The sequence below is a fragment of the Hemicordylus capensis genome, chromosome 4 (genome assembly GCF_027244095.1).
Source record: "Hemicordylus capensis ecotype Gifberg chromosome 4, rHemCap1.1.pri, whole genome shotgun sequence".
Taxonomy (NCBI): domain Eukaryota; kingdom Metazoa; phylum Chordata; class Lepidosauria; order Squamata; family Cordylidae; genus Hemicordylus; species Hemicordylus capensis.
In genome coordinates this window covers 81,857,441-81,885,121 of record NC_069660.1, presented here as the reverse complement: position 1 = coordinate 81,885,121, position 27,681 = coordinate 81,857,441, and the positions used below count along the sequence as shown (strand labels likewise).

At 46.2% G+C, this 27,681-nt stretch overlaps 1 long non-coding RNA gene across 1 annotated transcript; it reads left to right on the top strand.

Moving 5' to 3' along the window:
* Nucleotides 1-1,816: 1,816 nt before the first annotated feature.
* LOC128324889 (uncharacterized) lies at nt 1,817-27,681 on the top strand. Its single transcript, XR_008307150.1, has 3 exons — nt 1,817-1,866; nt 14,555-14,680; nt 26,981-27,681. It is a non-coding gene; the product is annotated as an uncharacterized LOC128324889 (long non-coding RNA).

The following is a 27,681-nucleotide window of genomic DNA, read 5'->3' as shown; positions in this document are numbered from 1 at the left end:
CTCCTTGGGTGCCTAGCATCTGTCCTTCCCCGTGTTGGCAGAATTACAGTGCTTTTCTGCTTTTCTGCAGTGTTTAGGTGTAATGGTACCATCAGGAAGATAGTTTCCCCCTTGGGCTCCTCACAGCTTGAGCACTCTTGATGGGTACAGCAAACATTCCTCGGGAGAAGGCACAGCAGGAATTTGCACAAACGGCTGGGATGCTGGTGCTTTTGTCAGGAGTGTCTGCATTCCACAGTGCTTATCTCTGCCCCTCCTCCTCCTCCTCCTCCTCATCTCTCCTTCACATGCCATTCCCAGCTCAGAGTGTGAGGGCTGTTCTTGGCTGGGAGTGAGCGCCTGAGCAGGGGTCAGCCTCGGGACATTTCCCCCTGGCCCCATATCCCATTAAACAAGAGAATGACTGATGAGGAAGGTGCCCAAAACTAAGAGAGAGACTCCCACAGAGCTGTGTAACTGCACCTGTGAGAGAAAACAACTAGCAGGCAAATAGTCTCATTTAACACCCCACCTGCCCTCTTGCTGTCTGAGAGGAGCCAGAGCCTTGAAGAAGAGGTAGAAATAAATAATAATCAAATGATGATGAGGAGTAGGAGTAGGAGTTGGAGTTATTTATATAGCACAATGCATGTACATGGTGCTGTACCAAAAAAATGAGAAGACAGGCCCCTGCCCCAGGGGCTTAAAATTTAGTTATTACCACAAGGTCAACAACAGAGAAAGGGAAGAGGTGGAAATAAACTGGGAAGAAGATGTAATTGTTTGTTACATACTTAAGCTTAGAGTAGCTAATGGGAACAAGGGCCTTCTGCAAAAGGTTTCAGGGAAATTGGGGTTTTAAGAAGAGATTTGGAGGAATTCAGAGAGGAGGCATTATGAAGGTGTTCTGGGAGGCAGTTCGAAGCAGAAGAGCAAGACTAAGAAGGAGTTGGGGGGGTGAATAATACAGCATTCTCATAGCGTTTTGGGGTTCTTGAAGTACTTCCTATAGATTCCTGAGACTATCAATAGGAAACGCTTTAAGGACCCTAAAGAGCTCTTTCAATGCTAAGTGTTGTTTTTGCTATCCTCTCATTACTATCCTTTTACCAGCCCTGTAAGGTAGACCAGTATTGTCACCATACTGCTGATGGAAGGCTGAGGCTGAGAAAATAACAGCTTGCTTGAGGCTGGCTATTGAGTTCATGGCTAAGATGGCATCTGAACAGAGGACTTCCTGGCTTGAAGCTCACCAGTAATCACTTGACTCCACTGGCTCCTGGGAAGAATTACTTGTGGTGAGGCAATATATGATCGCAAACCTCATGTTTGCTTTCCAATGCTTTTCTGCAGGCAGACGCTTAACCAGGGTGGGGTAGGCAGGGCACGTGCCCTAGGCGCCAGTTGCAGGAGGGCGCCAAGTGCCTGCCATGCCCCACCCCCATTCACCACAGTTGTGTGTGTTTTTTTAGGGTGTTTTTTTTTTAAATCCCACCCGGACGGGCACCCACTGCCGCCTCCACTCACACAGCCGCAAAGACAGAGATTTGAGTCCTGCGTGGAGAGCCTGCGCCCTGCCCCCAGCCTCCCCCAGCACTGACTTTCCGGTTATTTTCAGGGAGTGTTTGCAAGCCTCTATTCCCCTTTCTCTCCCTCTAGAGAGGGAGAAAAAGGGGAAACAGATGCTTTCCGGCAGCAAGCCTGCCCTGAAATGAGACTGAAGAGCTTGCTCCAGCTCTTTAGAGCTTTAGGCCACGCCCCTTTAGGCATGTGATATCATCACATGAGATATCACATGCAAAGGGGGCGTGACCTCAAGCTCTAAAAAGCCGGAGGTAGCTTTTCAGTCTTTTTTCAGAGCAGGCTTGCTGCACTCTTCACTGGAAGGTGTGGTCCTTATTCAGTAAGCAACATTCTGCAGGCAACCCCTCTCCCCATCCTGCTCAAATCCCATCTTCCTTTCTTTGGATGGGCTTTTCTCTGTGCTCTGTTGTTAGAGGGGTGGGGAGGGGAGCAGAGTAGGTACTTAGCTGTGCTGGCTTGCCCTTCCAGCAGCACCAGTTTGTTAAAAATTGATTTTGTGATTTAAGTCTTGTCTTTTAGAAGAGTTGACTATTAAAATGTGCAGTAAATCATGTGTAATTGAAAAAGGCTTGTAATTGTAAATGTTACTGAAAAAGATTGTTTTACATCTGAAATTTGAAGCCAGTTTCTAGAACTTACAATAAGTTTTTCATTTACTGCCAAGCATGCACACTATGTAGAAATAGACTTGTATTAATGTGTATAAACAATGCAGTCACCAAAAGAAACCTTAAAAAGCTTAATATGCAGAGACCCCTTCTATGAAGTGGATGAATACAAGTGTAACTGATGGATTTCTTTGTGACTTTTCCTGAGAGCCAGCATAGTGTAGTGGTTAGAGTGTTGGACTAGGACCGGGAAGACCTGAGTTTGAATCCTCATTCAACCATAAATCTCACTGGGTGCCTTTGGGCCAGTCATGTATCTCTCAACCTAACCTACCTCACAGGGCTGTTGTGAGGATAAAAAAACCCCATGTACACCACTCTGAGCTCCTTGGAAGAAGAGAGGGATATAAGCGTAAATATAAATTTTAAAAAATGGGCACATGGATAAACAAAATCTCTCTTCCTATGCTGTTTGCTCTGATGTATTGGAAGGGGAAAGGAGGGGACAGTTTGATTAACATTCCAGAATTGTTCATAAGTGTACCCCTTAAGAATTAATTTATTAGTTTCTCTCTCTTCCTTGCCCTAACCTTGAGATTCCTCAGCAATAGCCCTGCCTGCTCATTTTGTGTATCTTACTCTTAAGATGGAGTGGGTTTTTTGTTTGTTTTTATTGCATGTTGTAGCTGTATGTGCATGTAGGCTGACGTGTTTTGGAGGAGGCGCTGAGGCTTTAAGGCCCCACTCTGAATGCAGGTGTGCACACACTGCCTTGATAGTGGTTAGAGTGCTGGACTAGGACCAGAGAGACCCTAGTTCAAATCCCCATTCAGCCATGAGACTTGCTGGGTGACTCTGGGCCAGTCACTTTTCTCTCAGCCTAACCTACTCCACAGGGTAGTTGTGAGGAGAAACTTAAATATGTACACTGCTCTGGGCTCCTTGGAGGAAGAACGGGATATAAAAAATGTGAATTTTACTGCTTGCTGGCAGATAGCAGCTGGGGGTGGGGCAGGGGGGTTGCTCATACACACTGCTGGATTTGGAATGCAATGAACATGCTGATCAGGGAGTGTAAGGACTACATCCAGTCTCCAGTACCTCTCTGAATAGCTGATAAGTGTGATTCCTGCTTTCTGAAGAAGGCTGTATCTGTGCTGCCTCAGCAATTTGCATTAGTGAAAGCAAGTAAGGTGCAGTTATAATTTTCAGGTAGTGCCATAATTTGTTAATTAAAAGATTAACAAGCTTGACTTTTATTTTTGAGCTGATATTATGGTGAAGTTAACTGAAAGATGGGTGTCAGATATTTGGCGGGGTGGGGTGGGCGCAATTTCAGTGCTTGCCCTAGGCGCTGTTTTCCCTAGATACGCCTCTGTCTGCAGGCATGGGGAGGAGGCATTATAGGGGGAAAGAATCAGAGGGTAAGAGGGTTAACTTTCACCTCTCCAGTGATTCCCCAGTCAGATGCCCCTCCCCAGCTGTTTTAAACCAGCTGTCCCCCAGCTGGGCCCTGACTGGAATATGTAGCTCTGCCTTCATCTGAAGCATCAAGGAGGTCATATTCTTTTTAGGCTACTTTCCAGTAGGCTTATGAGATCACCCAGCATTTCGTGTGTGCATGTGTGTTCCTTCCACCACCAACACCGCCTAGAGATCTACAACACTGCCTAGAGATGTACATATCAGGCGGTATAAAAATATGATAAATAAATAAATAAAACTTCGCAATGCCTGGACCAATAAGAAACAAATGGGGTACAGTTGTAGGGATACATAGGGATACCTCAAACACATAGTTTGTGATGATGTCATCCACCCCAATTCAAGATGGCGGATGTGTGGACATTTGAGACACAAGTGGGCTAACTTGTGTGCCTAACCGATTTGGACTAAATTTAGTCCATTCATAGGAACAGTGAAAGGAAAGTAGGCAGATTAGTTCTTGTGATCACAGAGAGCTTGGTTCCAGCCACAGAGGTCAGGCCATTGAGCTAAACTCCCTTTGGACACCTATTTGCGACACAGGCCACCCGTCCTAGTGCTCTTGCCCCTCGGCCTTTGGTTCCTTGAGCTCCCACTCTCTGGGCAACCCTCATCATCGGCCAGCCAGTCTTTATACACCGTCGAAATTCCATGGGTAGTCTCGTGAGAGTTCTCTGTCCCACCGGAACTCCTGTGAGACGTCGGTGCAAGATCTCAGAAGCCCACTCCTGGGTCTCACAAGATTTTACCATTTGAGCCTGATGCTCCATCAGGCAAGGAGGGGAGCCAGAGGGGGCAGAACGAGCCGGCAGAGGGCTTATTGCAGTGATCAGAGGCAAAGCGGCAGCCTCCAGATGCCAAGGAAGGGGCCTGTCACTGGTGCCTGCCACCTCCATCAGGTGAACAATGGTGACAGGACTCTGATGAAGACTTTTCATTGGTTTTGTTGCAATAAATGAACATGACTATCCCTCTGGAAGGTGCTACCATGTCTACTTTCTCCTACAATACAGTTTCCCTCCACCCTCCTCCTATCTTTATTTATAATCTGCCTTTCAACTTTTCTAAGGCAGTTTACAATGAAAATAACACAATGAGTAAGTATAAAATCAACACTATAAAAATAACAGCACTTGCTGCAGCAGCAGCAAACCAGCAGCATACAGAATAGCAATAATAAGAAAGTGGGAGGCAGCAGAGCATGCTTCTGGGCTCCTTCCTAGTTCTCAGTGCTGATAAATATGATATTGGACCATTAGACAGAACTATTAGGGAATTAATTAGTGAGGAGAGCTGGTCTTCTGGTAGTGAGCAAGAATTGTCCCCATTGTTAAGCAGGGACCACCTTGGTTTGTATTTAGAAGGGAGACTACTTGTGAGCACTGTAAGATATTCTTCTTGTGGGTCCATAGCTCAGTTGAAGAGCATCTGAGGTCCCAAGGTTCACTTCTTGGCATCTTCAGGTTGGGCTGGGAAAGACCCCTGTGCCTGAAACCTTGGAGAGCCACTGCCAGTCAGTATAGACAATACTGAGTAAGATGGACCAATGGGCTGACTCAGTATACAGCACCTTCCTACAGTGGGTATAGGAAAGAATCACCCGCTTTGATAGACCTTAAATTCTGGTTCCCTTACATCCTGAAATGAAAACACAAAGAAAATTCCCTTCACCAGCAGTACTTATCCAATGCAACCTATAACATCCAACTGAAAAACATCACAATTACAGTCCAGAAAAAGTGTCAGAAATAAAAAACAAGAATTACTGAGATTGAAAAAGGATCACCCCCCCCCCAATGTCAATATTTTGTTGAACCACCTTTTGCTTTAATAACAGACTTGAGTCTGTTGGGATACTTCTCTATCAACCTTGCACATCTAGACGGAGCAATATTTGCCCACTCCTCCATACAGAACTGTTCAAGTTCGGTCACATTGGATGGTAGGTGTTGGTGGACTGCTATCTTCAAATCTCTCCACAGATTTTCTATGGGATTTAGGTCTGGGCTCTGACTGGGCCACATGAGGACGTTCACTTTTTTCTCCTTCAGCCACTGTGTGGTCAATTTTGCTGTGTGCTTCGGATCGTTGTCATGTTGAAAGGTGAATCTTCTGCCCATCCTCAACTGTCTGGCAGAGGGTAGCAGGTTTTCTTCCAGAATCTGACGGTATTTTGCCCCATCCATTTTTCCTTCTACCCTAACGAGAGCCCCAGTCCCTGAGGCAGAGAAACACCCCCACAACAGGATGCTGCCACCTCTATGCTTCACTGAAGGTATGGTGTATTGTGGATGGTGAGCTGCGTTGGATTTACGCCAGGTGTACTGTTTGGTGTTGAGGCCAAATAGTTCAATCTTGGTCTCATCTGACCATAAGACCTTTTTCCATTTGGCATCAGAATCTTCAAGGTGCCTTCTGGCAAAGCTCAAACGAGCTTTAATGTGGCCTTTCTTGAGAAGTGGCTTTCTCCTTGCGACCCTCCCGAACAAGCCACATCTGTGGAGCACTCGTGAAATTGTTGTCACATGCACAGAACAACCACTCTTTGCCATGAAGTCCTTTAATTCCTTCAGAGTGGCCATTGGCCTCTTGGTAACCTCTCTTACCAGTTTCCTCCTTGCTCTTCCATCCAGTTTGGAGGGCCGACTGGATCCAGGGAGGATAGCAGTCCACCAACGCCTACCATCCAATGTGACCGAACTTGAACAGTTCTGTATGGAGGAGTGGGCAAATATTGCTCCATCTAGATGTGCAAGGTTGATAGAGAAGTATCCCAACAGACTCAAGTCTGTTATTAAAGCAAAAGGTGGTTCAACAAAATATTGACATTGGGGGGGGGGTGATCCTTTTTCAATCTCAGTAATTCTTGTTTTTTATTTCTGACACTTTTTCTGGACTGTAATTGTGATGTTTTTCAGTTGGATGTTATAGGTTGCATTGGATAAGTACTGCTGGTGAAGGGAATTTTCTTTGTGTTTTCATTTCAGGATGTAAGGGAACCAGAATTTAAGGTCTATCAAAGCGGGTGATTCTTTCCTATACCCACTGTATGTTTAAACACACGCTATGAAGTAAATTGGATTTAAAGTTTTGCACAAGACATAGAGGGATTCCATTGCCCTTTCCTCTGTTCCCGGTCCATTGATGAGTTCTTCTGATGCTGGGTTCCTCTAGAATGGTGTCTTGTCACATTCTAGCTTCTGCAGCTGAGACAGGGTTGAAAGAGTGAGATATCAGGTTTGTGACAGACCAATATTTGGTGGGATATTTTTACTTTTGAAAAACCCAGACTAGCAATTCCTCATCTCTTGCTCTTTGAACATGAAAGCAGATTCTCAAGTAATGTTTTCAAGACATGGAAACAATCCCACAAGTCACTTCCACATTAAACAAAGTTGCTCAGACATGATATCTGCATGATAAGACATTCCTGAAACTTTGAGACAAGACCTGTGCACTGCTGAGTTGCTTCAGGAGTCCTGCTGGCTATCTTACTGGACTTTCGTGCCTTCCATTGGTTAATGATCAAAGAGAGTCTTGGTTGGTTGGTGCCTTCTTATCTCAGCACATCCTGTTTCTCATGACCATGAGGTTTCCACAAGGGACAAACCTCCTTAATAACATATGGCTAGGCACTGATTGTTGAGAGGAGGAGTGTTGTCTGGCTAGACAGCAACAGCTACCTTGATCTGGGAGCTTCAGAAGACAGCAGGCCCTACACAATAATTTTCTGGAAAAGCTATTTGTTATATTGGAATTGTGGCGGACCAAGAAGTTTGAGTGGCAGCAGGAAAAACAACAGCCAATGACTGCTGTCCAAGTGCAAAGCTGAGAGCTGAGGTTTAGGCTCAGTAGCTGCTGATGAGAAAAAAATGAGAAAGCATGCCAGCAGAATAGAGGGAATTCTGAGAGGCGTAGTCTCAGAGAAACAAGATCACTTACAACTGAGAATAAAAGTCTTCTGGTGATCAACAAGGGAGAACAGCTTGCCATGCTGAAGGCTTTGTGACCTTGGAAACTCCAAATCTAATTAGAAATTACATTTGCCACGATAGAGCCCATCCTTGCCAGAGTGTGAGCTGCTATGCCTTCTCTGTGCCAGTCACTTATCTGACTGGTTCAAAAGGAGAATAGGAATGAATAGGAATGGAGCACAGGCAAAGGTTTTCACCCAAATTCAACACCAAGGACCAAATTAGGCATGTGACTGTATGAATGTGTCTGCCTTCTTCATGTATGAAGTGATGGGTGTGTGTATTTGTGTGTCTGTCTCACAAACCTGCCCCCCACACCTAACTTCTCTGCATTCCAAGGAGCAAGGGTTGCCATATGTCCAGGATTGGCTTGGACAGTCCAAATATTTGACATCCTGTCCAGGATGTAGGAAAAGTGTCATCTTGGATATGAAACATCCAATAATGTGAGTGAGAAGATTGCTTTACTGAATTTTACTCATTTTTCTGGTGCTTCTCTCCAGGCATTGTAGCTGCATGGTGTCAGTGCTTAAAAGCTCCATATTCTTACCTTTTCTCTGCCGACTGGCTAGGTTGACTCTTTGTATAGAGCTCAGTAAACCCCTTCCTCTCCTTTCTGGATAACTTCTAGAGTTAGTGTAACATGTGAGTTCTGAAGGGCCCAAAGAGCAATAGAATTTGTAAGAGAGAACATTAAAGGTAAAACAAGTGATACATTTAACTTAACCTCTTTCCCACTCCCCTCTTTTGTCTTTAAAAAGTCCAGTGTTCAACTGATCCAATCCACTTTGGGAAGAAGGAAAGTAAAATAAGAGTCCATCTTGAACTCCTGCCTTAATCCAGATCTTCTGTTTTCAAGCACTCTACTTGTAGCTTTCCATGAAGGCCCACAAGACAAACTCAAGAATTACAGCTGTAATTCTTGTAATTAAATAATGCATGCATAGGATAACAGCCAAACAAAATAACTCCCCCCTAAGAAAGATGTTAGGGCTGATTCAACTTCTTCCTGATGCATCAGACATCCATCCATTATCACCTTCTGGGTCTACTCACAGCAGAGTAGCTGTTTGATCTTACTCACCAGCCTGAACCAAGTACTACACTCTAGGTGGGGGTTACATTAGCAAGGATGGTAGTGGGCCTCTGGGTTTAACTGTGGAGTATATGGACAGAGAGTCAGCACTGCGTATCTGGAAAGGGTTTTCAGCCATATGACAAGCTTGTGGTTGAGAGAAAGAAACAGAATAACTGTAGATTTAGTGAAGGCAGGCTGAACTTCAGCAAAACCTGTTCAGAATTTGCTGCCTTTCAGCATGCATAAAAAAATCTGCTGAATGCAGTAATAGGGGACACCAAGTATAGGAGAAAAAAGCCATTCCAAGTCGAACTGTATTTAAACGACAGTCATTTTCTAAATTGTCCTTAAACATTTAATACAGGTTTCTCTCATTTCTCATCTGCACGTGTGTTACTGTCATATTTATTTCTGATATTTGATTGTATTTATTGTGGTGAAAACTGTACAAAGAATGCTATGGGGGGGGGGGAGTATGAAATGGCTGCTAAACTCCACTGCGAGCACTCTTTCCAATCCTGTTTGTTTTTTTTAAAGGGTTTTGTAATTTGCACTTGCCGCCCCATTTGACAGTTATATCCATGAATTCTCTCCATTGAATACAGCAACCCTGCTTGAAGCACTTTTCTTCCAGCCCAGTTCTGATACTGGAAGGGAGCTGGGTTGTGCAGAAAATTGCTTGAAGCAATGGAGTGTAGCAAGGTAAATCAGGCGACGGGAGGAGAATTTGGTCCCCTCACCCATATGCTTCTTTTTTAAAAAACAAAAAACCCTCCTCCCCCTACTTTATACAGGATGAATGGGGCAAGTATGTGTATGCATCTCCATAGCTGTCCGCATCACATCTGGTTTGGTCCCAAGGTATAGGGAACCAGTATAACCTTATAGGAGTTCCAGAAAAACATGTAATTCATTTTCATCACTGGCTGGTTCATTCCTCATCTGGCAATAACTGAGAATCCGTTCCACACCATAACACTCCTACCTTCCTAGCAAGCGTGCTCTGTGCAGCCCGGCACTGAGGCAGAGCTCAGGATGGATGTGTAGTGCAACAAAAGATAGCAAGCTTGTCTACAAGAGCGCATTGTTCGTACTCATTCCGATACATGTTCTGCGTGGCAGAGCATTGATTCTCATACAAGTAACCTGTCGTGTTCAGAGAAGCCTGACCAGAAGGCATCTGCTGCCTGAAGCAGAGTGACAACCTGACACACCTGCTAGGGTCAAAGCAATCTCACCCAGCAGGCCTGCAACCGACAGCAGGGACTGCCTCATCCAGCTGGGGCCATGGCATGGTGCATCTGTGTGGTGTGCAAGAGCATGGAAAGGGCACACACTCCACACCCCCAGTGCCACGTCTGTCTTCCTTTTGCAGAGATGCAAGTATGGATACTTTATGAAGCAGGCGGCTGCCCGCAGCAACAGGGCAGCGATCTACTTCCTGGGCTGGCAGCGCCATCCATCAACACTTAGCTAAGAGCTCTCTGCCTGCCCAGTGTGTGGAGGAGGAGCAGGGCTGCCCTGTTCTTGGCCTACATGTGCATAAACCATGGTGAGGGCACATAGGAAGAGCAGCCCATCAGTGAGACAGGACATGACACCCTGCCACAATGGATACCATCTTAGAGTTGCCAGTGTTCTCCATGCCTTTAACAGCAACTTGACCCCCAGAAATGTAGCAACGATGCTCATCCTGACCAAGGGACTAACTAGAAGTGACAGTGACATGGCTTGTGTTGGTTTAAGCCACACAGCTGTAAAGCAGGATGGGACAATTTGAAATAGAAGAGTGATGGTCAGGAGAGGGGGAGAGAGAGAGGTCCATGGGACCTGTTTTAGAGCTGCTTCCCTCATACACACAAGGAAAGCTTGCGTGGATTTAACTAAAGGTTTATTCAGCTCCATTTTCTCCTTCTCCTTCCCTTCCCTTTTCCTTTCTGACTCCTCCCCCCACACTCTCTACAGCATCCCCCTTGGGCAATGTCCAAACAAACAAACTGCAAAAGATAACTGTAAATAGGATACAGCTGACCCCTTCCCCTGCCTGCTGCTTTTGCCCCTGAAACTGCTCCCGCCCCCTGTTTTATTTCTCGTGACTGAGCTTACTTCAGTCCTCAGATTCTGGCTGGGAGAAATGCACCTGGGGAGGAGGGGTTGCAGGGGCAAAAGTGGCTGGCAGGGTAAGTGCTCAGCGCCCCTTTCCCACCTCCTCCTGCTGCTCCACTTTAAAATACACCCTCCTTGCTTTGCAGCTGTACAGCATGCCCTCATTCTTCTAACACAGGGGTTCCCAACCTGTGGAACTCCAGATGTTGCTGAAGTGCAACTCCCATCACCCCCGCTACATTTTATTGTGGCTGAGGATGATGGGAGTTGTAGTTCAGCAACATCTGGAGTTGAACAGGAAGGAATGCCTGTTCTAACACACTAATTTCCCCATCATGCCTTGCTACTAGCTCCATAGAGAAAAAGTGGTTCACTCACTTAATTTCTGTGGTGTTTGCCATAACCATGCAAGGAGTCCTTTTGGCTTGTTGTGTTTGTCAGCGGAGCGATGCAGAAGCCCACTGAACTGGCGAGCAGTACGGCTCTCCTCTCTGCTCTAGGAGCCACACTGTGCTGAGCCAGACCCTGAGGCTCTCTTGCATATACAGACAGTGTTTGCCTAAGGCTTGCAGGTGCACGTCAAGGGATCATCATTAATGCCTGCTTTGGCATTGGAAGGGATTTAACTAAAGTGGCTGGCAGGAAGGGATGCAGGAACATGCATGGAAGGGATTTGACTAAAATGATTTCTGGCAGTGGCAATGCAAACAGCAACTGGTGACACTTTCTGTGAAGGCAGCTAATACAATCCAGACAAAATGGGACCTCGGAATAGAATCTCTGCACATATAGGAGGAACACAGGAAGGTTGCTTGGACCCTTGGTCCATTCGGCTCAGTGTTGTCTACAATAACTGTCAGTGGCTCTCCGTGGTTTCAGACTGGAGTCTTTCCTACCCCTACCTGAATAGGACAGGTACTGAGTCTTTTGGCATGCAAAGCAGATGCACTCCTACTGAGCTACAGCTTCATCCCTTTAGGGGAATATCTTACAGCAGACAGCGTTCACATTATTATTTTTATTTTACAAAGTCAGACAGGTATTATTGACTGGTTTGTTTTATCCAGACATCGAGTCCTTCCCAAGGACCTGGGATGCCAGAATTTTATTGTCAATGTTGCTGTTGTTATAGATATTGTCGCAGAATATAGGCTGTTCCCAGTAAAGCTGCTTTTTGTAATTGGCTGATGGTGATTTCTGTGGCCCCTATGGTGTTGAGGTGCTCTTCAAGGTCTTTTGGAACTGCACCCAGGACGCCAATTACCACTGGGATTATTTTGGTCTTTTTCTGCAACAGCCTTTCAATTTCAATTTGTAGATCTTTGTATTTGGTGATTTTTTCTATTTCTTTTTCTTCTATTCTGCTATCCCCTGGTATTGCTATGTCGATTATTTTGACTAGTTTTTCTTTCTTCTCGACTACAGTTATATCTGGTGTATTGTGTGGCAGATGTGTGTCTGTTTGTAGTCGGAAGTCCCATAATATTTTTACATCATCATTTTCTTCAACTTTTTCAATTTTATGGTCCCACCAATCTTTGGCTACAGGTAGCTGTATTTTTTTGCAGATTTTCCAGTGTATCATCCCTGCTACTTTGTCATGCCTTTGTTTGTAGTCAGTCTGTGCGATCTTTTTACAACAGCTGATTAGGTGGTCCACGGTTTCATCTGCTTCTTTACAAAGATGGCACTTGCTGTTTGTGGTTGATTTTTCGACTTTTGCTCTTACTGCATTTGTTCTTAGTGCCTGTTCTTGTGCAGCCAGTATTAAACCCTCTGTTTCTTTCTTCAAGTTGCCATTCTTAAGCCTTTGCCAGGTCTTGGTGATGTCTGATTTTCCACTTATATTGTGCAAATATTGACCATGCAGTGGCTTGTTTTTCCATTTTTCTGCTCGGTTCTTGACTTGTTCTTTCTTGTAGGCCTGCTTTGTTTCATTGGTGTTGAATAGTTTCGCATTATTGACCATTTGAAGTGCATCTTCTTCACTGTCCATGATATATTCTTCAAGGCCTCTTTTCTCCTCCTTTACTGTTTGATGGACTTGCAGCATTCCTCTTCCACCTGAGCTGCGAGGGAGGTATAGCCTATTGACATCACTGCGGGGGTGCAGAGCATGATTGATGGTCATGATTTTCCTGGTCTTACGATCTAGCGTCTCTAGCTCTGCCTGGGTCCAGTCTATTATTCCTGCAGTGTATCTGATAACAGGTATAGCCCAGGTGTTTATGGCTTGTATGGTGTTCCCGCCATTGAGTTTGGACTTTAGGATTTTTCTAACTCTCCTGATGTATTCACTTCCTATTTTTCTTTTAACTTCAGTGTGTGTTTGATGTTATCAGCCTGGAGAATGCCCAAGTATTTGTAATGTTCTTTCTCTTCCAGGTTCTTGATCTTGCTTCCATTGGGCAGTTCTGTTTTTGTTATTTTCCCTCTGTTCATTATTAATGCAGCACACTTGTCTTGTCCTAACTTCATTGCTATATCACTACTGAATATACGGACGGTGTTTAGCAGTGATTTGATTTCTGACTGGGACTCTCCATACAACTTCAGATCGTCCATGTACAGCAGATGGCTGATTTTACTTGATGTTTTAGATATTTGGTATCTGAGGCCTGTTTTTGTTTAGTATTTGTGAAAGCGGGGTCATGGCGATTACAAACAACAGAGGGGATAGTGAGTCCCCTTGGAAAATGCCTCTTCTAATGCTATTATTATTATTATTATTATTATTATTATTATTATTATTATTTTACATTTATATCCCGCTCTTCCTCCAAGGAGCCCAGAGTGGTGTACTACATACTTGAGTTTCTCCTCACAACAACCCTGTGAAGTAGGTTGGGCTGAGAGAGAAGTGACTGGCCCAGAGTCACCCAGCTAGTATCATGGCTGAATGGGGATTTGAACTCGGGTCTTCCCGGTCCTAGTCCAGCACTCTAACCACTACACCACGCTGGCTCTCTGCATTTGAATGAGTGACATGTAGTCACTCATTCAAATGCAAACCAAAGCAAACCCTGCTTAGCAAAGGGGACACTACTGCCAGACCAGCTTAATCCCATAAGGAGTCTTGGCCATTGTAAGTTCCTAGGGACCAGGAACTTTCAAAATACATGAGTATGATATAGCAAGTGAGTCCACGATTCAGCTCTCAGGGAGGGAAGAGAGTTTTCCTTTTGTCAGGAAGCACATAGGAGATCCTCCATTAACCTTTTAGCTGTGTCAGCGTACTGTTAAGGCTTTCCCTCTCAAGTTGAAGCAGCCTGGGCACTGAGATGCCAATGGGAATGAGATGAAACATAAAAATAGGATGGGATCAGACCGTCCATGCCTTCGGGGGTTGTGAACTTGGCTGGATCAACGAGATAGCAATTCCTTCTTGCTTGTGCTGAGGGGTATTTGAAGTCACACACCCATGGAGAGAAGATGCAGCAAATGATTTCAGTTTGAGGCTTTTCCTCTTCTATGTGTGGCTGGGAAGGCACCCTTTTATATTATTTGTTTGTTTGTTCAATTTATTCATTCTCTTCCTAAAGGGGCTCAGGGCAGTTTATAATAAAATAAAAAACACATAATAAAACAATTCAATTTTTATTTTATTTTTAAAAACACACAATTTAAACCAGATTAAAATTAAAACTAAAACTATATAGCATTAAAAGCCAGGCTAAAAAGATGGGTCTTTAAGGCTCTCCTGAAGGCCTCCAAGGAAGATAATCCTCATATATCCACAGGGTGTGTCCCACAACCTCCAGAGAAGGCCCGATCGAGAAGGCCTGATCCCAGGTTGTCACCAGATGAATTGATGGCACCCAAAGATGGACCCCTCCTGATGATCTCCATTCAGTGTTTTAAAGCAGGTAATAACCAGCACTTTGTACTTTGCCTGGAAACATATTGGGCTTCCTGATCTCCATGCCTGCAGGATCCCTCTTCCTCTTTCAGGATCACATTGCAGAATCATCTGAAGCAGTTCTGGGCTTTCTACAGTTACATTGGCACTTTCAGCACAGATCTCACAGGAACTGAGGAGAGCTGGTCTTGTGGTAGCAAGCATGACTTGTCCCCTTAGCTAAGCTGGGTTCGCCCAGGTTGCATATAAATGGGAGACTACATGTGTGAGCATTGTTAAGATATTCTCCTTAAGGGATGGAGCCGCTCTGGGAAGAGCAGAAGGTTTCAAGTTCCCTCCCTGGCTTCTCAAAGATGGGGTTGACAGAGATTCCTGCCTGCAACCTTGGAGAAGCCGCTGCCAGTCTGTGAAGACAATACTGAGCTAGATAGACCAATAGTCTGACTCAGTATATGGCAGCTTCCTATGTTCCTATGTAACTGCTACCTTGTTCCAGTCACTGCCTGCTGGAAAACCTTTATAGGATATATAGAGACAACGTATAAGTCCCCAGGGAGATGGGTGGGTGTATTATTAAAATTTTAATCTCACTGTTCCTCCAAGGAGCTCAGGGTATTTTAAAACATTGGGCTTATGCTGTTATACTGCATGAGAACTGAGTCAGGGAAACAGGAGTCCAGCTGCTCGGATAGGGATGGAATAAGAGAATTCCTTCTAGAGTTAAGGATTTCCTAGGATAACTTGCTCTCTGTGCCCTGTAGAGTCAAGACTGAAGGCCTGGATAGATTTGGATAGAATGCCGTTGCTCACTAATTCCATGAGAGATATACATCCAGTGCACAGTGTTATCTCATTGTTGTATTTCTGAGCCCTCTTGCTGTTAACACTTATGTAGCACTTTTCAAAAACAACAAAAAGAGTTCCTAAAGCACACAGCAAAAGAAATGAAATAATGGTTCCCTGTCCCAAAGGAGCTCAGCTCACAATCTAAAAACAAAATAAAAAGACCCAAGAGAGACACCCGCAAACAGCCACTGGAAAAGACACTGTGCTGGGATGAACAGGAGCAGCAAGGAGAGTCCTTAGAGAGTCCTGGCAGGATGTGGGGCCCGGGGCAAATCAGCCAGTGTGGGCCCCCCTTCCAGTTAATTCTAATGGGGGTGAAAAGAGTGGGGCCCGGGGCAGTCGTCCTGCTTGCCATGCCCTAAGGTCAGCCCTGAGAAGCAGTCCCCCCCACCCCCATTCAGTATAAGAGAACCACCACTTGAATGGCGGTTCTCTTTGTTGGAGGTGGAGTTCCAGTGCATCGACCTTTTGCACCAACTATCCTAATGAGCACTAGGGAGTGACATTGGGAGTAGAGATAGTGAGTCAGGGTCTCCCTGACTGTTCTACCTGTCTCTACTCTATGACCCCTGATCTGACTCTTCCGCACTTCCTGTGTCACAATCCTTCCTTTCCTCCTAGAGAGAAGATGGAAACATATCTCTCCCTCCTTACCTATTCATTATGCAGTCCTTTAGATTAGGTTTAGGTCTTTCCTATCCAAGTGTACTTAACCAATCAATACTTAGTATTTAGTTCTATAAAGCTCTCCATGTGCTTTCTCTAAATAGCTGCAACAACTAAACCATCCTCTGCTACCTACTCTGTAATTGGAGTGTGTGCTCATTCCTTAGTGCTCTGCTGTTTTACCTACTGGGAGTAAAAATTAACAACCTCTAACACTCTTTGCCCAGTTAGCAGAGGTTTTCGTCCTGACTGTTGTTCTCCTTTTCTTTGCTGCCACTGGACTGCCACAATGTACTGCTGCATGAGTAAAACAGGGGACATTGTCCCTTAGCTGCTGACTGCCAATGCCTCCAGCTCCAGCAGCTGGTGAAAGCCTCCAGGGCATTGTTGAGGCTTTGACCTTAGCTTCCCTGCAGGATGCAAGAGGAGGGTCGGAGATGCCCTCCAGGGAAAGCAGCTGGACCAAGAGCCCTTAATTGAGAAGAGCTTCCCGCACCCAGTGCCTGTGTCTCCATGGTCTGGCTTAGCCAGGCATTGCAGGGGAACAGAGCAGTGCTTGATGTCTGCTGGTTGTTCCTGTGGATCCTGGCTAGGATAACGTATCTGGCTTGCAGGCTTCAAAAGAGAAATGATGGGGATGAATAGGCTGGGCACCTTCACAGGCTGGGCACCTTCACAGAAAGTCAATGCTCGGCTTTGACAAGAAGTAGATTAGCCAAGTGGTCCATGTCCAAGATTACCCCAATTGTCCCTGGTGGTGCCATGCACTTCCCGCCTCAATAATGCTAATGGTGCTGAAATCCTTTCGAGCCACATTAACCCTAATTAGGTGTGTGCTGCAGCCTTCTACATTGGTTGAGATATGGAGCTGGAGAGCACTCATGAGGCCCATGTTCCTTGCCTACTTTTCATTGTCAGCTTGCCCTGCCAGCTGCATGGATGTTGGGGGGTGGGAGATCAGACAGACACGCCTGCTGTCTCAGCTGCTACTGACAGGCACCTGTGTGTCATGGTAAGTGCCCTCCTGATTCACCCTTCACATGTTGTATAGTCAGAGTTTGCCCCCATCCCAGGCATCAGCATCTTACTTGCCTCAACATCAATGTAATGCTGTAGCACTAAAGGACAATGTCTTTTGATAGAACAGCCTCTGAATTAATTACTCAGGAAGGCTGTCAACAAACTGGAAAGGATTCAGAGGAAAACTATGTGGGCGATGAAGGGTCCACTGTAGAAGGTTTGTCATATGAGGAAAGACTGAAGCAATGGGATACGTTTAGCCAGGACAAAAGAAAATGAAGGGAAAGGCCATTTTCAGCTGCTTAGAGAGACATCAGAAAGAATACAGTTATTCATTGTATTCACTGAGGACAGAAGAACATTAGTTGCAATTCATTTAAAGGACAGGAAATTAAATTTAGCTTAAACATTAGATTTAAGATATACCTAATAAAAAGTCAAACTATAAAAGCAGGCCAACAATGAAATATCCTCGACAAATCTCCTTGGAGGTTTTCAAGGTTAGGTGGCCAAGGACCCAGCAGGGATGTTTTGCATGTAGGGTGACTTTCCTTACATCAGTCAATTGCATTAGGCGGCCTTTGGAGTACATGCCAACTTCATCATTTTCCAATTTTGAATTGACAGACTGCTGCATTTAGAATAGAACAAGCTGGAATTATGTTGTAGCATGGAAAGCACAAGAACACAAGATATGCTTAGCATTGTCTGCATGCCGTAGACATAATATTCATAACACTGCCTTCAGTGGAGCTTAACTCCCTAGTAAGTGTGTTTTGGATTGCAGCCTTACAGTAGGAAGATGCAGAGACAAGGAAGCTGTTCTCACGAGCAGTCTAGCCCAGGCTCCACACTCCCAGCAATGTCCAGCAAGGATTGTCTGCGGGGAAGGAAAGGTTTTGCAGCCTTTCCCCCTGTCTGCCCTCCCGCCTTCCTGAATAGTTGTGTGAATAGTTCCATTTGTGGTACAAAGCAATGGAAAATAATTACATAGTGAGTTATGGATTCAACTCACAAGGAACAGAGCAATCTATACCCTAACTGACTGGTCTATACTTTCCCAAAAAGCATGCAGTAAAGTTCTCCTAATTTAATACTTAAGTGGCGCAGTGGGAAAATGCATGACTAACAAGCAGTAGGTTGCCGGTTCGAACGAATTCCTGCTGAAACACCTATATCGGGCAGCAGCAATATAGGAAAATGCTGAAAGGCATCATCTCATACTGCATGGGAGGTGGCAATGGTAAACCGCTCCTGTATTCTACCAAAGAAAACCACAGGGCTCTGTTGGCACCAGGAGTCGAAATCGACTTCATGGCACACTTTACTTTACATGTCAAAAAGGTAAGGTAAAGTGCACCATTGAGTCGTCGTCAACTCTTGGTGACCACAGAGCCATATGGTTTTCTTTGGTAGAATGCAGGTGGCGTTTGCGGGGAAATGCTTGACTAACAAGCAGAAGGTTGCTGGTTCGAATCTCTGCTGGTACTATATCAGGCAGTAGCAATATAGGAAGATGCTGAAAGGCATCATCTCATACTGAGTGGGAGGAGGCAATGGTAAACCCCTCCTGTATTCTACCAAAGAAAGCCAGGAGTCGAAATCGACTCGATGGCACATTTTACCTTTACCATGTCAAAAACAGCTTGCTGATGGAAATAACATGTCAGGGAGAAGGATAGCTTCACCACCCATCTGACAAGCTAGCTTTCTATGTGCAAGGAAGAATTGTTTATCTTAAATGTGAGAATGCATTCAAACTTGTAATCCTCTGCTTTCGTACTGTAGCGTTAGAGTTCCAGGAGGATGTCCTATATGCTTTTTGTGAAGATGTAGGTTGACTCTAGACTGTATGGTGCGGGATGCAGTGAAGCTCAGTGCTCAGTCAGGTCTGTTGGAGAACAACAATTGCTTGATCCTGGCCCTGATGCAGGTCTGGAAACAGCTCTAAGTCCTCAGTTGCTAATGGCCCTGAAATTCTCACTGAGATCACAAGAGCCTTTTTCAGATGTTTGGGAACCACATACAATGAAAGCATGGAGGGGAAGCAGGATTGTGCCTGCTGTTTCTGCCCCTGTCCCTGGGCTGGCCCATCCACTAGGCAAACCTAGGTGGTCACCTAGGGCACCAATATTTGTGGGGTGCCGGGCTGATCCTTCAAATGTCTGGGTAGTGGCATAGGGTGGCGGTGGTGGTCTTACAGATTTTAAAAGGCATAATTTCCTTCCTTACCACTCCACCTTCCTCAACCAGTCCCAGCTATCAAGTATATGACTTTGCTCCCCCCCCCGCCCCAATGTTCAGTTAAAATTATTTTACTGAATAACTGTACATTACAGAATATAATTTTAACTGAATATGGGAGGGGTCACAAAGTTATACTTTGCCTAGGGCACTAGAAACTATCCGAGAGACTGCAAAATGTAAGATTCCAGATTGGGCAAAAAGGAGGTACATCAAGCGGGGGTGGAGGGAGTTCCTTTGTGAGCGTAGACTACATTCACAGAGGAGCAATGAATACATGGAGGTCAGAAGCAAGGAGAGCAGGGGTGATGTTACCTCCTTCCACACATTCATTGAAGGTGGTTTTTGAACGCCTGAATAAGGCTGAGGTTCTGAGCTGTTGGGTCTCTTGCAAGCTGAGCAGGACACAACTGGGGACCTGGAAAGAGAGCAACATGATTAATTTGTTAGCTTGTTTCTTTAATTAATGAAAGGAAATTTCCTGTCTGCATAATAATCCAGAAATTATGAAATCCCAATAAAATCATCATGACTGGCAATTTGACACTGCCAGCAGCATTTCCAGATACTGCTGTGGTAATTGATGACCCTGTATAAATTTAAATTAGGGATTTTGTTATTAGTTTTTATCCCTGGAAAATAACCTGCGGTTTGGACTAAGTTCTTGCCAGATTCTCAGTGGTTCCGCTGGGCAGATTCAAGAAGGATCAGACTGTCACTGTCCTTCTCCAGCAATTGTATCAATGGGAGGAAGATTGCTTGCTAAACTAAAGCCCATGGAGGGTCTCCTTTCTTCCTGAATTTTGGGACTGTGGCTATTGCCATAGCAACCAGCAGATCTGCTGGGTCCAGGGATCTGTGTTACAGCGGGAGCAAGAAAGAACTAACTAGGAAAGTAAAGTGAAGGTAGAGAAAAAGTAGTGTAGGCAGCTGTGTGGTATCTGCAGAGCAAACTCTACCAAAAAGGCGGTTCCAAAAGGTGGTCAAGTTACCCATCAGACAAGTAGTTGTCCCTCCACTTGCCTCCCATTTCTGTTTCAGAAATCTGACACATGGGGCACAGCTTGCCAACCAAGACATGCACTTAGTCCTTTCTTTGCCCTTCTCCATCCCAACCCCTGCCCGGTGCCATCACTGCCTACAAACTGATCCCACTTAGTGTGTGTCCCAATTATATTCTGCGCCAGTGCATATGGTGCATCAGTGCACTGCTTATAGTGCTGAGAGGCCCATTTCAATCTGTTTTCAGGGCTGAGCATGGATGAGGATCAGACCCAGCTCTGTGCTGGGTTATTGCTGGTCAGCCTAACCCAGGTATGGCAGTTGTGGTATATCATAAACACCTCAACTCTTTCTCATAACAGTATAAGACTTTGTCATGAGTGTCTGGCTGGGTGTGAAGGAAAGAGGTTTGGGTGAATGTCGGTTGCACATCTGACTCTCACAGCCAAACTGTGCAGCCTGAGCTGGTCCACCGGTTAGAATACCTGGAGGTGTCATGTTGGCACAGGGTTCTCCTTCACAAAATGCCATAGTCCATAAATAGTCCAGCCAGCCAGTGTCCATAGACACTGGCTGACATAATGAGGAAAACCACTCAAATGTCAATCTCAGATTTCAAACTCCCCAAACACCTGTGTGGCACCACTGCTCACTCTTCCTACAGATCTCCTCCACCCCTTCTGCAAAGTCTTTACTTTAGCTTAAACCTTCAGCCCACCTCACCAACTGAAACAAAACCTGGGTTGTTGTACATGCTTGTTTCCATCCTTTTAACCCATCTCTCGTACCTGGCTCTCCCTGCCTTTCCCATCCCTTTGTTACCCTTGCCTTTCTCTTCCTTCTGTTGTCTGTCCACGCACACCCTGTCAAAATTTGGATTGTAAGCATCTTGTGTCTTTTCTTGCTTATGCTACAACTGTATGTAATGTACCATGCCCGCTAATTGTGCTATATGAATAATAACTCTTAGTCCTAGGCACCAGAGCTCTGTACTGTCCTTTAGTGTTCATCATTACTCTTCAGTGTGCATATTCCCCTGCGGCCCCCAGCTGCTAGGAAATGATGTCTCTTCCCTCTAACAGGGCATGGGGGCATCTGGCAGGATTGGGGGGGGGCTGCTGCAATTGATTGAATGCACCGCGGCAGAGACTGTATCATTTGTCCAAGATGCCCAGTGCCTGGGAGTGCTGGAGAGGCAGCAATTCTCCTCAGAGCTGAGCAGTGACCATGTGCACATTAGGGTGAAATGGGAAGCTGGCAGGACAGTTCATCTGAGGATGAACTTGCTTGAGTCCGGAAGGCTGCTGCTACTACTGCTACTGCTGCAGCTTCAGTTGTGACTCTATCAGCATTTCTGGCAGAGGCAGGAGGAAAGCCAGGAACGAAAGCAGTGAGCAATGCCAGCAAACACCTGGGCCTTGAACAGACTGCATGTGAAATATGTGCCGGGTTACCCAATCCATAGCAGCTGATAGAACAGCCGCCCTACATGGTCGTGCTGGAGGTTACTAGTCCCTGCGGTTACCAGATGCCACAGGAGGGTGGTAGGAGCAGTTCTGGCAAGAAACCAGAAAGTCACAAGTTCAGTCACCAGGTTGCCAAGGGAAACAATGCCTCCCTTTCTGGTTAGCATCAAACCCCCAACCCCCACCGCCCCCGAGGAGTTCTCTGTGAGTTCTCTCAGGGGAGGGGATGGATCAGTCTCTCACTCAGTGCTGACTCTGCAGAAAGCAGAAGCAGCCTGAGAGGTACCCAGAGGCAATGGAGAAGGGCAGGGGGAGTGGGTGGAGGGGCTTGCATCGCTTCTTTCCTTCTCTGAAGACTGGTGTGAAGTGAAAGAATATAATGTCCTTCTCCCAAACCCTTTGAAGATGTCTGAGGATTTGGGGGAGAGGCTGGGTCTTGTTTCTCATCACACAGGGCTCTTGAAAAAGGCAGAAGTAGCAACGTCTTCCCTACTGTGCCTGTTTCTGCAAAGCCCGACATAAACTGAGACAGACCCTCTGAGTCCTTTGGTGTACCAGAGAACTTAGGTAGGAGGAGACTCACTGGCTGACATGATGACGAAAATTACTCAAAGTAGAACCTAACTATTTTTAACACGTCCTTTTAGTTTCAGTGGGCATGGGACTACTCTGAGTAATTTTCCTCATCATGTCAGCCAGGGACAACCACAGACAACGAGGCAGGTCTCACGATCAGAGAGACCCGCTTTGTAAGGGTGGGCGGGGTGAGCGGGCTTAGCCCGCTCTCCCTTCACACAAGCAGACAGTCTGCTCTGGGCAGCCAAACCGGCTGCCCACACGACCGCCGGCTCCATAACGGAGCCAACAGGTGCTGGGGGGAGCAAGGGTCGATTGACCCCCAGAAGCTCCATCATGCCCTGTGCAAGCGCACAGGGCATGCTGGAGAGACTCCCGGAGCTGGGGGGTGGCTTTTTGCCTCCCCTCCGGGGGTTTACTCATGAGTAGTCACAGCAACTCATGATCGGGAAGCCCGGGTTAGCGGAGCACTCAGTAACCAGGGCTTAGGGGAGGGCTACATCAACGGGTGAGGCGCTTTGACTCAACCGGGCTCGGCTGCTAGCCCAGTGAGTCTCACAATCAGTGGAAAGTGGGCTAAGCACCTTTATCCCGCTTTCCACTGATCGTCAGAATAGCTCCTATGGCTGCATTCAGACATAACGCCAAACTGGAGTTAAAAGTGGCCAAGGTTGGAACTCAAGTACATTCGAATGTGTGAAACTGCAGTTATGAGTGGAAAGCAACCTACCGTTTGCCTTGGCAAACTCCAAATTTAAGCTTCAGTTATCTCTAGGGTTTGCTGCCGAGACCTAAGGTTGGGCCGCTGAAGCGTTATGTTTGATTCCTGGTGCAGCTATAATTGCGGTTTTGTGCTGATTTTTAATTTAAACCGCAATCATAGAGGCAGTGGTGCAGACCCGCCCGAGGATGTGACTGCTCCAAGCCTTCAGCACTTCTCGCTGGCGACCTCTCAGAGAATAAGCCCCACCCTTCCTGTCAGCTATGCAGCAATGGAGTTGCCAGGCTACCGGGACGCTGCATGCCCCATCCAGGACTTAGCCTGTCAAGCTGCATTGTCACGTGGTGGCATCCCCACTTCCCACCCTGTCCCTTGCTCCCTCCACCTGGCAAGCGGTAGGGAAAGGGCACGGGATGACAGGACGGGCACTAAGTGCTTTGCTCCCCAAGAAGAGAGCAACAGTGATGTATGTTCACAAGTATAAACACTCCAAGTGGCATCCGGGGTCAGGTATAAGAGGCAGACCCAAACAGGGGAGGTGTATCAGCAACGTTCTATTTTTTCCACATACAGGTTGGGGAAGGGGGGCCCAGCCACTTCCCCTTGGGACTTATCAGTCCCTAGGCTTACTCATGAGAAGAGCCATCTGGGAGGACTAACTGCAAATTCACGCGGTGGCACTCTAGTTGTACTAGGTGGGACTCCCGTTGCATGCTGCCAATTTAGCCCATTAGCCCATGGACTGCTCACTCATGAGAGAGAGTGGCGGCCTATGGGGACTTGATACCGAGCGCGGATGCTCCATGCAGCAAAGCCGCAGGGAGGGGTACTTGGGTGAGTGCTGTCCTGGTCTCGGCGACTGCTGCCAATCTGCTGTCAAACCCTATGCCCCGCCAGCCCGCTCGCCCATGTGGAGGTGTGCAGGTCCAGACTGATCTTCCCAGGTTCTGCCTCTCTGTCTGAAGAGCAGAGATATTTAAAGGGGCAGTCCTCAGGCTTGGCATTTCTTCGCTCCATCAAGTCCCTCCTGGCCTGTTGTCAGTAGTGTTCTGCAGGCTTGGGGAAGAGCGAGGGATTTGGTGAAGAAGAGAACTGTTCACTAAGGGGCTCAGGCTCATGTTTAGTGAGTGGCAGTTATGGAGACCCTGGTAGCAGGGTCTACCCGCTGGCAGGCTCCACCCTAGTGCCAGGCTTATGGCTAAGACTGGGGCTGTCTCCTCTGACCCATGTGCTCCCTGCTCCTCAGGGTTCAATTCCATGTTACTTCTCAGGGCTCTGGTTATGATGGAGGGGATGTGTTTTATAGCTGCTTCCCTCGTAAACACAAAGCAATCTTATGCTTGTTTAAGTAAGCTTTATTCAGAAACAACTCAGTTTTTCTCCTCCTTTCCCTCCTTTTTCTTTTTGCCTACACAACATAGGAAACAAAGGAAGCTGCCATATACTGAGTCAGACCATTGGTCTATCTAGCTCAGTATTGTCTTCACAGACTGGCAGCGGCTTCTCCAAGGTTGCAGGCAGGAAACTCTCTCAGCCCTATCTTGGAGAAGCCAGGGAGGGAATTTGGAAACTTCTGCTCTTCCCAGAGCAGCTCCATCCCCTGAGGGGAATATCTTACAGTGCTCACACTTCTAGTCTTCCATTTATATGCAACCATTTATATGCAACCATGAGAGCGCGGGGCATCCTGGAGAGACTCCCGATCTACTCGTGTGTTGCCATGAGCCGCGGTGACACACGAGCAACAAAATGAGGTCAATGGAAGGCTCACTCCATTAACCTCATTTAAGGGGAGGGTGTTTTAGGCGGGCTAGCTGCCTTGGGAGTACCGGGCTTGCCCACGGGTCCAGTGGTTCCTATGATCAACAGAAAGCAGGCTAAGCTCCCTTAGCCCACTTTCTGTTGATCGTGGGAATAGCCTCATTGTGTATCCAAGGTACATCAATGTGTTGTGGAAAACTGACATTGCTCTGCAGAGATAGTTAGTCCGTGTTGCCAGAGTTTTCTTAAGACTTTTGTCAGTTTAGCATCATGCTCCTCAATGCTTTTGCCATACACTTAAATATCCTGTGAAGCAATATAGCCTTCTGCTTTGCTGGAGTAAAGTCAGGGGTCTGTGTAGTAAGGAGATAATTGCAGAAACAGGACCTCAGTTGTTTCCAGGGAAAGCAGGTTCTCCAGGGATGGACAAGAAAAAAAGATGGTGGTGGGATCTGAGCCATGCTGCAGTGGGCATCTAGTGAACCACAGAGTCCAGGATGGATAAGGAAAAAGTACCTTCAAGGGTTGTGCAGGTCAGGAAGCTGGAGAAACAATCAGCAGCAGCAGTAGTAGAATGCAGCAGTTCAGGATTGTAGGCCCAGGAATGCAATGAAATAAAGATGCAGGAACCTTCGCAAGTTTTGCAGGCTCACACGCATAGGTGGTTCAAAATCTCATCTCCAAATGTTTTATAGCTGCTTCCTTTGTAAACACAAAGCAATTTTATGTTTGATTAACTAAGCTTTATTCAGAAACAACTCCATTTTTTCCTTCTCCTTTCTCTCCCTTTTATTACCGATGCCATCCCCCACACTCTCTACAGCAGGGATTCTCAACGTGTGGGTCCCCAGATGTAATTGGACTTCAACTCCCATAATTCCTACCAAAGGCCACTGGGGCTGGGGATTATGGGAGCTGAAGTCCAATCACATCTGGGGACCCACACATTGAGAAACCCTGCTCTACAGGATCCACATGGGGACAAACTTCTAATCAACAAAACCTAAAAGATTGCAAGATAGAATACAACAGGTTGCTGGAGCTTGCCCCCGGGTTTCCTCTAGTGAATAGAATTATGGCAGTGTGGGGGCTCCTGAGGTATGGGTCATGGGGGCTTCCTACTCTGGCTCATCCCCTGAGTCTTTTGCTTCAGCTACAGATGGGGGGGTGGGAAGGGGGTAGGAAGGTTGGAGGCAGCCTTGGAGCAAGGTTTGAGGATGGGGCTGCCCACCAATTACCTTCTCAGCCTACCACCTGGCCCCTTGCCTGGCCATGATCAGCTGCCACCACCGCTGGATTGTTTTCACAGGGCAGTGCCTATCTGTTGAGGCTTGGTTGCAACTCCATGCTGGCTGTGTTGGCATGGCCTGATGATGACAGGGAGCAGGTGCAGTCTGCCTTAAAGGGGTTGTCTGTTCTTGATGGAATGAAGTATCTCCATGCCTTTGGAGTGGACAGGGGGCAGCAGGAAGAGGTCATTGGCCACCCCTGGAGACCCATGGCCCTGGGCATTTGCACCCCCCACCCATCAATGGTTCTAGCCTCCACTGAAGGTGGCTACAACCACGGGGAGGCACTGATTCTGGGGACATTACACCAATATGCTTTTGGGCTTCTTTGGGGGTGCCAATTTTTCTTTTCACAACCTAGGCCCCATGGAAACTGCCTCTCCTTATATGAACCCCCACATCCGCTATGGTCATGTAACCAGGCCCTACTTGATACCCCAGCTCTGCATAAGAACTGGCCTGGCCCAGAAACAAGGCCTTTACAGGCTGAGGAATTTCCTTGAGACGGTGAAATGTTCTCCTCCTCACAGAAGTTCATAGGTCTTTCTCACTACTGACTTTTTGGAGGACTTGGCTGCCATGTTGTTTTCACTAGCCGTTGGTCCTGCCAGCTGGTACTTTTTGAGCTGATTTTTTTGGAAGATACTGTGTTTGTTTTTTTCTATTGGATGTTATAAATGTGTTTTAACATATTTCAATCTTTTATTTCTCATAAGCTTCCTTGAGCCTTGGAAAGGAGTCACAGTCATGTTCTGAATGGAGGAAGGAGTGAATGAAGCCAGGATTCAGTCCCGAAAAATTGTTTTCAATGCCAGGGCTCAGCCGTGGAGTATTGGGACTGAAAGTGCTTTGGAATATCAACAAAGTGGGTTTTCCTTAACACTGAGAATCCACAAACCCAGCCCCCATATATAAAGAGAAACACTATCTTATTTGTAGATAGTACTGAGATTCAGCACTTAACTCTGAAATTAAACAACACTGCCCAGCTTAATACCAGAGTAGGCCAAATGGTGAAAATAGTTGTGCTTGAATACAGGAAGTCCCCAACTTACAAACACACTATGTTCCAAAAGTTCATTTGTAAGTCAGATGTTCATAATTCGAAACGCATGTAGTTCCCAAGAGGGACAACTTGTTTGTGCGTGTGAGTTGGCATTTGTAAGTTGGAGACTTCATGAATTTAATATGTTATGGTGCTTTCTATATATAGATGTTTTGCAACTCGGGTGCTTGTAATTCGGGGAGTGCCCATACCTGGCCTGTTGTTGTTTGCTTACTGTTGCATGAAGCAGTGGGTGACTTCTTCTTGGTTTGACTTGAAATTGGCTCAGTATTTACTAGCTTTCTCAGTGGGAATTCACAAAAAGCTAATCTGTTTTCTGAGAGCTTTCCTGCACATGCACACTATTGCATT